Here is a 13393-nt window from a genome sequence, read left to right on the forward strand (position 1 = left end):
AGGACAAATGGCAGCCACAAATGGAGCTAATTAGTTCCTCCTAGGTAAGTGACATGCAGTTGCTACAGTTGCTACCACACTAATTTCTACTAAAGAAATGTGTTAGCATTTCATATGAAATGTAATTGGTTACAGAGTTGTGATTCTATGTTCTGTAGTGCTTTTATATATTGAAATGCTGCCAGTATAGAAATATCAAATCTTTATATATACTGTAGCAAACAGCAGTTTTCAATAAGATAAAGATTTAAGAGCTGCCAAAATGGACTTTAAGCACTCGGTATGTGTTTTATTTGAAAAACCCTCCATAATTTGCTAGAGGTACTGAAGTACTTTCCTATCTTAGTGGTCCCATAGAATATAATTATCAAAAGTATCTATGTACTGGAGCATGAAATTTTTGTGGAAACCCTCCATTGGACAACTCAAGAGTTTCTAGCTGTCAATGCTCTTAGGTTGCCCTGATTTCTGCTCTGTCTCAGAACTGGGTTCTTGATTTTCTCTGGTGTGTTAAATAGCAAGAATAAGCTAATGTACCATGGAATTCTCTGTACTGAGGGAATAGCTGCCCAGTGCATGAGCATTACTTTCTCTCCCTTCTCCCACTCCCACCACCAAGTCCAATGTTTCCAATACTGTTTTGCTGTGACTACCTCTCTTATCTTTCAATGAAGCTAGCTGTGGGACACATTAAAGTGATATCACCAAATGAGCCAGATTTTTTTTTTCTTCCAAATGATTTATTTTATCATTATTCTTTGGTGATTCTGTTTATTGCACAACCTTGAAAACAAAGGAAGGAAGTGGCATGAAATGAGTGGAAAGCATGGCTGAAGTAATGAAGATTTCTTACTCAGATTTTGATGCAGAGGTTAATAAAAGTCAAGCATATGACTGAGGGCACCATCTGAACAACTAACCTGCAAGCTGAGCAGTGCCCTGTGATATGCTTGGTCTGTCTGTGTGTGTATGTCTGTGCTGTAGTGTCAGAAGTACTCTAGGGTAGTGTGCAGATACATCCTCCAGTTTTTGAGCAATTAGTTGGAATCCCAAGAGCAAGCCACCCACTGGCATATGGCGTTCATAAAGACAAATTTATCCTTTGAGAAAATAAGACCTCATTACAGAGGGAACAAAATGTCAGTGGGTTTAAACTACATCTTTTTGTGCCCAGCAGTAAGGAAATCATTTGTGTGCAGTCAGAAGACTAAGCCCCATGGCACTGCAGCAAGCTCCTAACTCTGAACTGTGTTTGGTACCAGAATGAGATGATGCGCCTCAGAGCTCACCTGTTCCACAGATTTGATACTGCATGATGTGCTACTTGCTGGGCATTGTGCTTAACAATGACAGCAGAAACTGGAGATTCATATTTATGCACTACATCCTAAAAAGATCCTAAGAAGTCCTTGATTTTATATATTTTAGCTTTTGTTTCTTTCTCACTTGCCTGCTGTTGATAAAATCTACATATAGAGAGGCCTATTCTCATGCAGAAGACTACTGGCTTGTGGCTTTGACCACTTGTGTCTGCAAAGAGAGATCTGCAGGTATTAACATCTGTATCTTAAACTATTGTTCGATGCATAAATATCCATTTCCAATGTTTTCACAAACAACTGTCAGCTTTTGTGATTGTTCTTTGATTCAGGCCATAATTTTTCTGTGTTTTTCCTCCTCCTCCATCTTTCTTTTCTTGACATGCTTACAACCTGAGTTGCTTATACAGCAGCTTTTCCAGGACCCAAAGGAGATATTTTTAAGCAGTTTCTCAAGGCACTGAGAAGAATTTAAATTGCTTGAAAAATGCTGGTGTTATCTCCCCATTAAATTCTCCTTCCCCCAGCAGTTGTACACTGGCTTCACTGTCCTTCCTTGCCTTTTGCCTCCTCTTCCTTCAGTCAAACTCTGACATCTCTGTCATTGAACCAGATGGGCTTGGGGCCCCTCCAGGCAGGCCTTCAGACCACTCTCTGGCCTCCATAGTTTCTGCATTCAGATGTAGAACTTTAGTGTGGCTCATCTGCCTGTTCAGGATCTTTGAGTAGAACTCAAAAAATATTGAGTGCCCATTTACCCCAAGTGATGTTACATTTCTGTTGGCTCAGTGATGAAGAGTTCTCTCTGAAGAGTCATCTTTCCCTGGCTTTCCTTTCCTGTGGGTACCTGTGGGTGCTTCTGAAATAAGCTACTGATTTCAGAAAAGAGGGAGATTACATGTTTTGCTGTCTCATCAATACCTAAATCAGTTCTTTTTCATTCTCTTCTTCAGAGGATTAGCATGTTTTTTATGTTATCCCTGATTTTGGGGTGAACTCCTGGTTCAGAACTCATTCTGTCTCCATCAGCGTTAGAGTGAAGGGCTCAGACCACCTCAGTGCAGTCTGTTGCTCACTGTGGAAGCTGTGTTGGATAGGCACTATCCTGCTCACCAGAACCTTTCAGTTCCTAGCACTGCTTGTTATGTATTCATCAGATGGGATCTCTGTGAGATATGACTATCTGTACCAAACCCCAGCCTTTCTATAAATAAATATGTCATTATAAAATAAACACTTTTTCTGACTTACAGCTCCTCTGACACAAGATGACATTGACATCCTCCAATTTTGTGGCTTGTACTGACATTAGGAAATATGCATCTAAAATGTGTTAGATGAATTATGCTCTAAGTGACTGTTTAGGCAGCCCTTGATGACTGCAGCTATTATACAGGGTGGATATCTCAAGTTAAATTGGATAAGTGGCAGATCAGGTCTTGCTGGCAAGTGGTTTAACTGAGAAACGAGTTTAGGTGTTTATATGAGTGACCCAGCTATTCAAGAGACTGTCATTTTCATTTCTATTCCAGCAGTTCAAAACAAATACAAGAATTAGATGACAATTAGTCATAGGTAACTAGATAGCTGTGCAGCTTAAACAATTCCTTGATCAATATGGAAATAAAGAAAGTTAATCAGAAAGTTTTGGCAAACCACATGCAGGGTGGAGCTAGGCATTTGAACTGATGTTCAGCATGCTTGTATTTCTAACCACTATTTTCCCTTTTTCTAAATTTATTAAAAATAGTGGGAAAGCTCTGTGCCTCGCAGCATAACTAGCATGCTGTTAGAGAAATTAATCTTCAATGGAAGACTAGATTCAAGGGTGTTGTAAAGCCTTGGAAGACAATTTTTTGCACATATGCTTTCAAATCTTAAAGTTACCAAAATATTAACTTTGCTCTCTTGCATTTTCTTTCAGCCCCTAAATCCCACTAAAATGGTTTTGCTCTGGTCTATGTTCAGCATTGCATTCCCTGTAGCAGTTACCTTTGTGACATGGGAAGAAAACCACAAATATTGGAGTACTTCAAGTAACTTTCTCTTCCTATGATTTTTTCATTGCTATGCTAAGTAATGTCTGCAAAATATCCTTCATCCCAAGGCTTTTTATTTCACCCTAAAGGAACCTATTGTACAAATGACATATTCCCTGTTCAAATGCCACTGGCCATGATGCTCTGTTGCACAGCTGTGGTTATTATGAGAGGGAGTGCTACAGTGGCAACAGTGAAAACCTTGATGTTAGCCCAAGTACCTAGCAAAGACTCCTGTGAGATCTTTCTCAGCTTATCACTCCTTTGAAAATAGTAGTCATCACTGCAGTACCAGTGCTCTGTGAGATTAGTAAAATTTTAACTTTGCAACTTGGGTTTATTTTCCAGATGCTATAAATTCAACACAGCTGCAGCTGCTTTTGGACAGGTTGGTTTTAAATGCTAATCTGACTTGTTGCTGCTTATGTTTTTGTTGGTATTCTTTTTATTTCAGCTTATGATATGATGGCTAAGCCAGAAGGACACATCAGGTCCTCTAATTTGAGGGCTTTCTGCCATTCTACAGATACATGTTTTCTTATTTTAAGCCTTCTTTTTCCCAGCACTTTCTCAGAGATCAAGAATATGAACAGGGCTTACTCAACCTCCTGCAAGAAGGCCATAACTGTAATCAGAACTTGTACAAAATGAGTCCAAACAAGGATGTGGGCACTGGTTGCAATCAAATTATTTCTCCTACAAGTTGATCCATGAAGCACACACACTCTTGTGCCCCCCCAGTTTTTCCTTCTCCAAATACTGCTGATTTAGTGACCATATATTTTAAAGTTAATTTGATCACTTTTTGGGGACGATAAATAAGAAGAGATTTTTCACATATTATTGCAACATGCTTTAACCCTGATCACCATCATAGGGAATCTACAACTGGATCAGAATTTCACAGCTAAATAAGGTAGGTGGAACAAGATTATTTAGTCTGTGCTTTAGTGTATTTTAAAAGTTTTTTTTTTTTTTCATTTAAATTCTGTACAAACATGCAGTGAAGGGTTCTGTACAGGATGAAACAGCTTTATATAGCTTCAGAAAGCAATGGTGTGAAACCATGGATCATATCAGAATAAAGGGACCTTGTTTCTTAGTCCAGACTAAGGTATCTTAATCTGCTCTATTTCTTGTCTGTATCATACTGTGTGTTCAGCTGGGGCAAAAACAAGGTTGAAGAGGCAGATTTTATAATATATTTAGATTCAGAACCAGGAAAATGAGAGACAAGTGGGTTTTTCAAATTACAGCTGAAATCTGAATCTGATTACAGAGTGATGTTGGAAATTTCACTGAACATTTTAACACTCCAGTGTGCTCTATGAAATCAGTCATCATTCTTTAATGAATTTAATGTAAATAGTGAAATGCTTACTGAATTAGGGATTATAAAATTTTGTTTGCACTTAAACCAGGTATCAAACATCTAGGCTAGAGCTATGCTGATTTTTTATCCATCTCTTTAGTTTAAGGAATATTTAATTAAGCTGCGTGAAATGGGACATCATCAGTGAAATGGATATCAGTTCTGAATTCTTGGGCAAGCTATTTATTCAAAATTGCTTTGATGGTGAGAACAAACAAATTCTGGATGAGGATTTGAGTTACTGGATGATTAAATAGTCATGCTCTGAAAGATCATCTCTTCTTGATTTTTTATAACAGTATCTGAGATACACCCTCTCAGCAAAGAGTTCAGGGCTGTTAACATGAGCGGGGATTGATGAGTACCTGTGCCACCCTCGGTGAGGGGCTTCAGCTTGGAGATGTTTATGACCTTGTTTTGGCTTCAACATTTCCTACCTGCTGTCAAGAAAACTTGAAGAGATGATACACAGCACATAGCTTTGACTTAGTACATCCTGTGTGGCTAAACACATCATGGGTCATATTTAAATCATGTTGTGTGGAATGGGTGGGAGAATCCTCATGTTGGCCTTGACAGATAGGAAATCCTCAAGCAGAAATGGGACACCTGGAAAAGGTGAGGGTCAAATCCTAATTTTGTTCCACCTTTGTTAAGGGCTTGCTTCTCCTCACAAAACTCTGAGGAAGTAACACTTTGCTACTGATGTGCTGGTGTTACCTCACCTCTGTTGTATAAGCAGGTCTTGAGTCCAAACCTTCTCAGGGCAAGTCTGGGTGCCTTGAGTGGCCTTGAGGGCACCTTCTGCAAAACTTGCAGCTCAGCCCTGCCATTCAGCATGGGCTCAATACCCACAGATTCTTAGCTCTGCTGTTTTTTTTTTTTTTTTTAATTTTTATGTAAGTTGTTCTTTCTACTTCAATGCATATTTTTGTCTCAACCATCAGAGCAGCAGCTATGGCAGGAGGGACCCAGGGACCTGTTACCTTGGAGGTGGGAGTGCAGCAATGGAGGCGGTGTAGCCAGTGTGCCAGGAGGGAATACAGACCCGAGGGGGCAGGAGGAGCTGCTGAGCTGGAGGTACCCCAGAGGTACCAGGGCTGTGGTGGATTGCATTAATTGGGAGCTGAGCCCTGCCACTTACCCCTACATGTGGCCCGTAGGAAGGGGTAGTTGATGTTCAAGCACTATTTCTCCTAGGTGGCTATATGAGCAATTGTGATGAGTATTTTTCACACTCTGGAGTCCAACTACAAAGCCTGGAGGAACAGAAGAAGCATTCCTGAATTCAGGGTTTTTCTTCAAATCAAATTACGCTCAAAAGCATTTAATGCCTCCCTTGGCCAACGATTTTCCAGGTGTGGTAGGTTTTTATCATGAAAACCAGCCTTGATAGTTTCTTTCCTGTTGCAGGGCAGAACAAGCTTCTCGTGTTCTTTTTTTATCTGGGCAGTTTTCTGCTGTGATGAGAGCAAAGCTCTCTTCGTGTGGTGTAATGAAGACATTCAGAAACTACCACTGGCCACAGTAATTTGCTGCAATCCTACTGATAAACATATGATTGATAGTTATGAACTTATTCCTATTTTTCTAAATCTCTCTGCGTTTTTAGAAAAAAAACATCCAGTAGCTGAGATAGAGATATATCTTTTCTTTTTCTGTCATACACTAAAAAAGAAGGTGAGGAGCAAAATACCTGCATGTGAGGTTTTAATACAGCCCCTCAGGGCTGGATGAACTGTACTTGATTAGCAAGAGAAAAGGCAGTCATGTAAAACTGGCACAAGGGGGCAGGTGTGCACCACTGAAAATTCTTCGTAGTTTGTGTTTATGAATGATCGCAATTAGCTGCAGGACACAGAATGGTAACTGTCTTGTTATGGGCATAAATGGCTATTTTAATTGTGTTGTAAGAAAAATTGTGCTGTGTATTTAATTAGAATGAAACCTCACATTTCTACATAAAAGCAAAAGGGCTTAACAAAATAAATGGTTTACAAAATTTGATTTCCAGTATGGTTCAATAGCAGAGACAACTAGAGAATAAAGATGTGTTTCACTAATTCTTTTTCCTGGATCAGATGAGATGAGACATTCAATTATCATAATACAAGACTTGAAATTTTCACATATTAGGACCATATTGTTGTCGTGCTTATAGGTGTTCTAGTAGTCAAAATTTCGGATGTGCTCCCTGAATGGTGATAATTACAGTGGTGGTCTTAGGAGTTCATAGAGTTAAAAGTGTGTACAAAATGCTATATATGACTGCACAAAGAAAGCCAGTGCAGAAAGCACAGTTAAAGAAGAGCTGCAGTAAGAGATGCTACAGCAGCAGAAGTTTCATTATGCTCTTAAGACAAATTAATTTGCTGTAAAGACAACTACTCATGCAGTGACAGCATTTTCCTCCCCAAACCTCTCCTTGCAGTGACATATTCTGCATCTTCATTACCTGATCTGTTCCACATTTCAACCACAGTAATATTTTTTATACTTTTTTTTTAATATTAAAAAATACCCTCAAGTGCTAAAGATAAAAGCAGTAAATTTATTTAATGTTATTCCATTAAAATTACTTTCTACTGCTGTCTGGACTTGGACTAACATAGGCTTTGTTGCTCTAGCAGTGCCAGCTTCATAACTGTCTTCTATTTAGAGACATCCAAAAATTTTCAATACACAAGACATGGAGATGAAGCTTTACAAGAATAGGTGTTTCATGAGACCTTCACTGTGGCTAAGCTGAAATGAATGGAATTAATATAAGAAAATAAGCTATTTACACATATACGTGTATAAAGTAGAAGTTTGCAATTTTGTGTTATCTGTGAGACTTTATTTTTCTGTGGAAGGAAAAGACACTCAATGCTGTTTAAAATCTGACTGTTTTATTGTTGTAATACTATCGTGCCAGTAGATGATTAATACTTGCCTCAAAGCAGTGGGGGGCTCAGTTCAGCTGCAGACAATGCAAGGCTCCCTGCTGCCTTTCCTATATCCAGGCATATTTCTCACCTCAGTTGGATTGCTCCAGGTCAAAAATGAGGATATTTCTTTCCAAACTGTTGACACCTGACTGTTAGAGTCATCCCTGACCGATATTTCCTAAATATTTGATTTGTTCATTTTACCTGCCTGTATTATGGACATGGTAAAGCAGTTCCTTTGCCTTTATATAGAGGCTTTCTGCATGATCATTGCTTGAATCTCTCTTCTACAGTTGCCAAATGCATTATTTTCTTAAAAATGTATTAATTCATATGCCAGTTGCAAATTATTTTAGTTCTTTGAATTTACTCCATTTTCTCCTTGTTTCTCTCATTGTCTAAATTGCGTGCAAGGATTAAGAAAGCATCAGCAGAGGCAGTGAAAGGGGGACAATCCAGTTATGCAGGGCTAGCTGAGGTCCACGACTGCCATGGAGAGACGAGCCTGGGCAGCATCTCCTCCATCAAGCACTACCAAGACTTGACTTTTGCTCCTCTTGGACCTCTGTAGGCAACCTGCTACTCATAGCTCCCTGATGATGATCAGAGCATTTGGGGTGACAGTGTACTCAAACCCAGGCCAATGTGGAAGTCTAGATGTGGCCGTGTGGTGTCACCTCCCTCAGTAGAACCAAAGTCTGGCTCCTGACCTTGGGAATAGGCCTCATCCTCCCCACCATTCAGGCTCCTCTCCTTTATTTTAGAGTGGTCACTAGGTGGTTAGTGGCCATGAATGTCCTTTTCCAAGCTTTGAATTAAGTACTACAATAACTTACAAGGAATTGCCACAGGCTTGAATTTTCAAGAGTAACTGCTTGTGGTTCATTAAATTCCTTAGTTATGTCCCTGGCTCCTGAGCTTGAATATTGCTGGAATGCAGTTTTTAACGCTTTTCTCTGCATTCTTTTTTTTCAGCCATAATAACTATGCATTTCTACATAGTTTTACTAGTAAGTATTCCAAAGCTGCTTCTATACTTGTTTCCCTCCACAGACAACAGTTTACCTAATGAATTCTGACTATAGAACTGCTGGATTCTTCTACTGTGTTTTGTGAATATAATAAAGAGCAGAACAGAAGGTATGAGAGATTAAGTTTAATTCCAGATTTTTAATTTTGTTTATAGCTAGGTCATTGACAAGATGTTATAGAGATATTTTGATTAGCATAAAAAATGTATTACTGAAAGCAAGAAAACTGGGCACCTAAATAGAGCTATTTAGCATGTCATAATCTTTTAAATGCCAGTTACCTGCTGTATAAACCTGGATTAAAAGTGTTTTGCTGTAGGATCCAATCCCACAGGAAATGTGTTAACATTACAAAAATAATCTTAAACTTTGTACAGTATTTGCACATTATGATCAAGACCACAGCCAAGTACTTTGATGAAGACTTGATTTATTGTCTGTGAAGAGGAAATGTCTGTCATTGAACCAATTTCCCTGCTTCATCTTTCAACCCTAGTTGGTTTTCTTTCTCAAATTTTTGTTGATGTTTGTTAACCTACATTTGACAAGACAGCTAGTTTCAGCCAGATTGATCATCTCTGTTTTGGCATATTTTACAAATTATTTCTGACCTCAGTCCACAGAAAACATGGAAAAATGCTATTTCCTAAATTTTAGTGGCAGATTTCTGATAAACATTACTGTATTTACTGAATGTTTGTAAAGAAGAAAATTATCTTCCACTAATGACTGTTTAATGTTGAAGTTCAGCACATCTCACAGCTGGGCATTAGCTAATGAAAACAAGATGGTCTATATATAATAGCTGTTTATCCTCTCAAGAAAAAAATCCCAAGATTTATCCCAGAAAGCCTGGGTGAAACTTTTAAACCAGACAGTTTTACAGACATGTTGTCATTCCTCAAATTAAGAATATTTCTCCACTGCCTGTCCATGCTCTAGGAACTATGAATAGTGACTCAGTAAAGAACCACCTTCTGTGGCTGGTTTGTTCAAAGGCCCCTACAAAGAGCAATACTCTGCCATGCATAAAACCAGGTCATTGAAATTTTGCACATGCTCTTAAAGTACATTTTAGAATAGAAGGAGTATTGTTCCTTGTGTCCTGACCGAGTTTGTGTTGGTGTCATTATTTTCTTTTTCAGAATTCAATTTTTTTTATATTTCCATAATAATTTATTAATTTCAATGGAGAGGACACTGATTTTGTTGGCATACAATTATGAAATGCTAGGTAGGGTCCAGGTTGTGGCACAGACCACCTCTTTCTGGTGTAGAGTTGGGCTGTTGAGGTCCTTATTGCTCTGGAATTGCTGCTGCTTCTCAAGAGGGCCTGTTGGCATATTTTCTTAAGCTACAAGTAATTCTTAGAGATTTTTCTGACTTTTGCTTAAATAGTTATCTCTGATGGTGTTACGAGTTATGCTATGAGAAGTTTGTATATGCAGTAACTGAGAAATGAGTCTGGATGAAACAATATTGGATTCTCCAGTAAAAACTTGCACACATTTATTTCCTGAAGATTTTAGTGACTATTTCTCCTGGGTTTTTTTTTTAAACATCTGTGCTTTGAAAAGCTCTTCCTGAGCAGACAAGTGATCTGCTCAGTCAGCCCCAGCATAAAGCTCTGAGAGAAGTGACGGGCAGAAAGAGGAAAACAGGACAACAGAACATGTATCTGTCTTGCACAGATGAGAAGTGCTTGTGATGTTTTTTCCTTTTTTTGCCAGATCTTTTAACATAGCCTGTCAAATAATTTAAGGGAATTCATTCTGTAACTCCGTGCAGCAGAATTCAGTGAGGATGTGACAGGTGTTTTGAAGTTTCACCACAAAGCTCGTAGTTCACCTCTTGCTTTCCTGTCTGAAAATATCATCACTGCCTGTCGTGGTTTAGAAACAGAAATCTGCAATTTATTTTCCCCCATCCCCACCCCTTTTTCCTAAGACTCTTCCAAACCAGATATCCCTTGCCCCCTCCCCTCTCCTGCCTCAAGATGGGAGTGAGAATTGGAGGCACAGAGAAGGTTTAAAAAGATGGATTGAGATAAAATCTATTTACTGGAAACAGCAATGAGATACAAACCCAGACAGTAACAGCAGCAATAACAGAAGTATACAAAAAGAGGGTGATTTACATGCAAAAAATGCTCACTGACTGACCTGACCTGGTGCAACGCTGAGACATTGAACAATGGTGAATGGACCCCCCCACTACAACTGCTTTTTCCTGGCCCCAAACCACTCCCACCTTCTCTGAAGTGAGAGTGCTTTTCTCCTGCCCCTGGTGGTATGGATAAACAGCCCAGACATGCCGCAAAGGCTCCAGTCTCACCCCCCCAGCTACTGCCAAAACATTAACTCTGTCCTGGTCGAAAACCAGAACACTGTCAAACAAGTGTCAGAGGTGGTGACTAATTTTCAGGCTCAGAACTAAAAAGTGTATTATGGCCTGTAGATATTTCTTCCAGTTATTGATTCCAAATATTCAGTGCTTCATTTTGCTGAAATGAATGACACATTTACATCTCTACATTCTGATCAAGACCTTACCAGTAGTACTATGCATCAGATGTCAAATACAGCATCTACAATTGGCATTAAAAACCCCCTGTTTTATATATTGAGGTTCGCGAATCCATAATTTCTGTCCTACATATAATAAAGAAGCTGTCCAAAATGAAACCTAAAGTAATGCCAAGAAGTAAAATGCAAAGCCAGAATATGATTTGATACCTTAAATCAGGAGTGTCTTAATATATCTTAGAAGTGATTTATGTCAAGTCCTCCTTGAAGAAATACTGACAATGGGAAGAAAGTTTATAATTTATTAATAGTTTACTGTTGACTGAATAGCTGCTCTTGGCAGTACATGTCATGGATGCAAAACAAATTCCTCAATGACTAATATCTTCTAGTTTCCTTTAAAAATTATCAAGCGGTTATTAAATGATTGTCTCCTGGAGGAACATTATGGGATTAAGTTTTCACCCTTTTCCTTCCCTTAGGTTCTTGTTCCTATTGAGAGTTTGTATACAAGTCAGAGAAGCTTCTTACTTTTGTATAAACTAGTAGAGGTTGGGACTTGACATTTTCACTTTTAAATAAGTCTTAAGGTAAAGATGCTGCTTTAGTTGCTATTTAGAACTTCCAGCTTTACATGCGTGTGTGCACATCTACTGCTCACCATTATAACAGATAAATTAAAAGCTAACTGGCACTTTGCTGTTTGGAATTTAATTTTGGATTTGTAGGACAAAGTGGAAAGCAGAGATAACTGCAGTAGTGTGGGTTGTTTACCTGAAATGGAACCACTGTTTTACCTGAGAAGAAATCAGCTCATTTGTTCTGCCCCATACTCTCCTTACACTGGCAGAACTGTTTGTACATCCATACAGTGAACCAAATCCAGCAAATCCACAGCATGGCCACAGGTACCCCCCACCAAAGAAAAAGTTAATTTTAACCTTTATCAATTCTCCATCCCAGATCCTGGCGAAGCTGAGGAATGCAAGCTGATAGTAGCAGAGGTTAGCCAGGAAAGAGAAAAAGGCCTGTCAGAACTTACTAGTAGAAGATAAATTTCTGGGTAGGGGATCTTTCTTCAGTGAGACTGTAGCATTGCTTTCACTGTTTCTCAGAATGTAGTACAGTTTTTTTTAAAAAATTAAAAAATATTGGTTTTTTTTTTTTTTTGGTTTTTTTTTTTTTTTTTTTTTTTTTGGTGTAAGGATTTTCCCTGTCTCTAAGTATTTACAATTAAGAGCAATGAAGTTTCAGTCTTGGTAAAGAACTGTAATAGAAACAGTAATAAAAGCTAGACATCCTACCTTACTTACACCAGTTTAATTCCATGAAATATAGGCATACAAGAAGCTCTGGTCTGGTGTTTCACTGTCGATGTCATGTTTCTGTTACGGTACATTTGTCCAATGTAGATGATGTCGCATGCTATGATATCACTAGGAATTTTAAAATCAAACTTTGTGTGAAAGTAGAAACATAACCATTAGAATTTAAATTCTTCTGGCAATGTTTTGAACTCGTTCCTACTCTATAAGCCAAGGAGCCTGCTGTTTGAAAAGAGTTTCCTAAGATTCTTAAGATAAAAAAGGGATGTTTTCTGGGTAAATGTACATAAGGTATTTTAAGCTAACTAGCCTTGCAGCAGAAAAATATTCTGTACCATCAGTAAATATCTGTATCTTGTTTTATGTAACCTTACAATATTAATGGGATAACATTAGATATATATATTTAAAAATAATTAATGTATCATTTCATGTTAGTGTTTGTTGCTTTCAATGTCTATATTTAGAAACAAGCCCTTACCCCTCTTCTGCTTGGGCCAGCACTCATGAGAACACAAGAAAATTATAAATGATTTCCATGCAGATATGATAATGCAAATTATAGAGCCAGCTCTGGCTATAGGCATTGAAAAACATGTAGGGAATTTCCTCTTTGATGATAATTCTCTCTCTTCCTTGTTCCTAACCTATGGGCATAAACTGATTAAAATAATAGAGTTGTTACCTTCAGTATTTTATTTTTCCCCCATAGGTATCTAAATATATTTTCTTCATCAAAGAAGGGATCATGAATGAGAATGACTACTTAATAAAACAAGACATTATAAAAGGAAAGGAAACAGTGTTTGAATGCCTAAGCTTTCTGCAGACAAACCCAATTAGCAATAAAGG

This window comes from Vidua macroura, chromosome 1, assembly GCF_024509145.1.
Source record: "Vidua macroura isolate BioBank_ID:100142 chromosome 1, ASM2450914v1, whole genome shotgun sequence".
Lineage (NCBI taxonomy): Eukaryota > Metazoa > Chordata > Aves > Passeriformes > Viduidae > Vidua > Vidua macroura.